The sequence below is a fragment of the Phocoena sinus genome, chromosome 21 (assembly GCF_008692025.1).
Source record: "Phocoena sinus isolate mPhoSin1 chromosome 21, mPhoSin1.pri, whole genome shotgun sequence".
Lineage (NCBI taxonomy): Eukaryota > Metazoa > Chordata > Mammalia > Artiodactyla > Phocoenidae > Phocoena > Phocoena sinus.
In genome coordinates, this window is record NC_045783.1 from 7,903,135 (window position 1) to 7,907,434 (window position 4,300).

A 4,300-nucleotide genomic window follows, 5' to 3' on the forward strand; every position below is an offset into this window, starting at 1 on the left:
AGATGTTCCAAAAATGTCAGCTGTCCCCTCAGCGGTTATTCTGGTGTGTCATAGAAAATAATGCCAAACATAACGTAAGACAGTTTACCATCTCCCGTGGTACCGTGGGTACACTGTCCTGAGCTAGGTGGTTCTTGCTTCAGGTCCCTGTAGCTGTAGTCAAGTAGTTGGGACTACTTCATCTGAAGGCTGGACAAGACTGGGTGTCCCAGTGGCTCACTCACATGGATGTCAGTCAGTGCAGAGAGTTCACTGGGGCTTCCAACCCGAGCGTCTACACTGTCTTCTCTCTGAAGACATGGACCTCTTATAGCATGATGGCTGAATTTAAGAGAAAAAAAGTGAAGGGTAAGTGTGAGACAGGAATAGGAAGAAACTTCCAGTTCTGTAGAGCAGGGATCCCCAACCCCCATGCCACAGACCGTTATTGGTCCGTGGTCTGTTAGGAACCAGGCTGGCGAGCAAGTGAAGCTTCATCTGTATTTACAAATGCTCCCCATTGCTTGCATTACCGCCTGAACTCCGCCTCCTGTCAATATTATGGTGAGTTGTATAATTATTTCATTATCTATTACAATGTAGTAATAATAGAAATAAAGTGCACAATAAGTGTGATGTACTTGAATCATCCCGAAACCATCCCCCTCCCCAGTCCCTGGAAAAATTCTCTTCCACTAAACCGGTCCCTGGTGCCAAAATGGTTGGGGGCCATCCCTCTGTTGCAGGAAAATTGGGGTGTGAAAGAATGGTTACTTCCCAGGTCTTGGGAGAGTCCTTGGGACGGACATCCTAGTGAGGGTCTTTGGCTTCACACAGGGACGAATTCAAGAGCGAGCCAAAGTAGAGTGAAAACAGGTTTATTCAGGGAGATACACACTCCATAGACACAGTGTGGGCCGTCTCAGAGGTGAGAGGCCCCAGGGTTCAGGGTGGTTAGTTTTTAATGAGCTGGGTAATTTTTGAAAAATATTTATTTATTTATTTATTTGGTTGTGCCGGGTCTTAGTTGCGGCAGGCGGGCTCCTTAGTTGTGGATCGTGGGCTCCTTAGTTGCAGCTCGCCAGCTCCTTAGTTATGACATGTGAACCCTTAGCTGTGGCATGCATGTAGGATCTAGTTCCCTGGCCAGAGATTGAACCCGGGCCCCCTGCATCGGGAGCATAGAGTCTGAACCACTGCGCCACCAGGGAAGTCCCATGGGCTGGTTAACTTCATAGGCTAACAAGTGGGAGGATTATTCTAACTATCTTGGAGAAGGGGCAGGGGTTTCCAGGAATTGCACCACTGCCCACTTTTATGTCGTGATGCCTGTGGGTGTGTCATTTAGATGCTAGTGTATTATAATGAGTGTATACCGAGACTCAAGGTCTACCGGAAGTCAAACCTTCTGCCATCTTGGGCCTGGCTGGCTCTGACTAGTTTATGCCGTACCCTCAAAGGCTGTGCCCTGCCCCCTGCCCTCCTGTCTGCCCTGCATTTGGCACACGGCCACTTTGTTCATAGTCTGTGGGTCACAGGATTTGCCCAGGTCTAGAAGGCACAGGAATGGCAGTAAGACGCTGTAGAAGAACTTGTAGGTCAGCGGTTGTGGTGGTGAGCATCTTTGCAGTACACCGTCTGCCAGAATGTGGCTTGGAAGTAGAGACATGGATCATTTCTGCAGCTAACTCAAAAAACAGACACCCGTCTCATACCACAGACACACACACACACACACACACACACACACACACACACACATCTTGGCATTCAATCAGATGTGTTCCACCGTTGGCTTCAAATACTAAGCTAATAATCTTTACTACCTACTTATCTACACATACCCAGCCAGATTTGAGGTCATTTGCTGTGATAGAAATAGGAAGGAAACAAGTGGAGGAGTAGATGTGGGACTTCCCTCTTACTAATCACAGGTGAAGAGTAAGGTTCATCAGTGCAGGTTTCCATAGTGACGCTGTCTAATGACGTGCAGCATTTAGTCCTTTCTCTTCTGTCCTAAGATAATTTTCTGAAAAAATAGTTACGCTACAAACATGGAGTTGGACTGGACCATCTGGTTGATGCTCTACTCTTTTGACCTCAAATCACCCAAATTGGATATCTTCATGAATTAGGAGGTTCCCATAAAATTAATAAGTTATATATTAGAACTGATCATTAAAAACTAAAGGATCCATTCATGTTGTATCTTTCTCAAATGTTAGGCTGTTTTCTCCCCAGAAAGACAATTGTGTACAAGGTCACCACCACATTTTCCTTCTTGACCGTCAATCAGATGAGAGACGAATGATCCTCATGGCTCCACCTGCATCTGAAGAAAACCGGGGAAGTGGGTACTGCCACTGGCTGTCTCTGTTGAGAAGCTTTATAAGCACAGCTTTGTTGTGGAATTGCTGTAAAGGTAAAAGAATTCTAGACAACACTCAAGATTTCTTCATGCTTGATTACACGAGGCATTCCAGGGACACCCACCAAGGTTATTTACAAGTACTTACTGAGATCACTCAGAACTCATTCCAAACCCAAGAGCTTCTTTGAGTCTTTGGAAACCGCTTCCAAATTCCAACAGTTGCAAAAACGTTATTTCATCTGAGTACTTGTAAAATCATTTAGTGCAATATGAATACAGTTTAATATATTGAGTTATACCAAATGAAAACTGTCTTACATCTTGAATTAAAGAATATAAATGTCCAGACTTCACTTTGCTTCCTGCCCCTTCACAATTTGTCATCACTTCAATGTAAATAAAAGGCACCCCTAATCTTAAACTAACAATTTGAGGCTTACATTCTAGAATTCAATTAGAGGAAGAAGTTGGCAGTCTCAAGATTCTGTGTATAAACACTTACTTAATTTTGCTACTTTCAAAATGAATGTACTACCCTCAGTTAGGCCTGAAGTGTTAAAGTCCAGGGATCCTAAGATCTGCCGTGTCCAGAAAATGATTTTCTGGTCTTCGGCTGAGGAAGAGGACAGAAACTTCTTGGCCTTTTGGCTAAGCTTAAGTGTAGTATCTGTTCTTATCAGTTTAATTACAGGATTCTGCGGGTATCACATTCTAAATATATCTCAACTCCATCCTTTGTTCTTTATCTCTACTTTTAGTGCCCATGTTCAGCTTCTCATCCTCGTTATTTTGTTCTACTGGAATATACTGACGGAAATGGTCAGACTCTGTGCCTCCAGGCTTGTGCCCTGTATAACCATTAGAAAGTCTACCTTAAGTATGCAACTATCTCATGGTCAAAATTAAATAAAGATAAAACAAATTGATTTTTTAAAAAAAGTATCTAAAAGCCACGTTCCTTAGCATGACGTAGCAGGAGCTGGGTGACCTGGCATCTCTTCCCCTCACCATTAACCAGTGATTTGTAGTTTTCTCCCAAGATTGAGAAGGACCCTACAACAGGGTCCACTCTTACTGGAATGCTAACCCACCTGTTTTTGGTCTGCCCATCACCTGTGTATTCTCTTTTTAAGGATTTAGCCCTGGATCATTTCTAGAAATTTTCTCTTTTTTTCTCCATTCCTCAGTCTGAATTGGGTTCTCTCGTTTTCTCTACTCCCCTTAAACCCTGAGCATCTCTCTAACAATATCCTTAGCATATTTTATCATCATCTGTTTGGTCCATCACAAAGTTTGAGGCCCTCTGCAGGCAAGGACCATATGTTACTTTTATTTTTGCACGCATATCCCCTAGCATAAGTAAATGATAAACACTTGTTGAAGGAACAGATGGTTTTGTCCTCTACCTGATCATTTGGAAGAAACTTCGCATTCTTAAAAAGATGTTTGGTATCCTTTGTAAACGTTCCAGGAAATAATTCACAGAGAAATGTTATACCGTAGAAGTTAAAGTAACTTTGAGTTTATTTCCATCACTTTTTTTTTTTTTTTTTTTTTTTTTGCTGTACGCGGGCCTCTCTCACTGCTGTGGCCTCTCCCATTGTGGAGCACAGGCTCCAGACGCGCAGGCTCAGCGGCCATGGCTCACGGGCCCAGCTGCTCCGCGGCATGTGGGATCCTCCCGGACCAGGGCACAAACCCGCGTCCCCTGCAACGGCAGGCGGACTCTCAACCACTGCGCCACCAAGGAAGCCCCATCAGTTTTTTAAATGTCAAGGTTTTGTACCCACATGCAACATGCAGAAGTAAATTACAAAGAGGCATTGTCACATTAAAAAAAAAAAATTCGCAATACTTGTTAAAACAGTAGACAGACTATCTTCACAGGCGTAGGGACCAGTGCAATGGGGTTTTGTAGTAGGGAAGGGAGATTAGGTTCAATTCCAAATA

The 4,300-nt window shown here is 43.7% G+C and overlaps 1 pseudogene; it reads left to right on the plus strand.

Moving 5' to 3' along the window:
• The first annotated feature begins 2,978 nt into the window (after window positions 1–2,978).
• On the plus strand, window positions 2,979–3,087 carry LOC116746916 (annotated as a pseudogene).
• The last annotated feature ends 1,213 nt before the right edge of the window (window positions 3,088–4,300 follow it).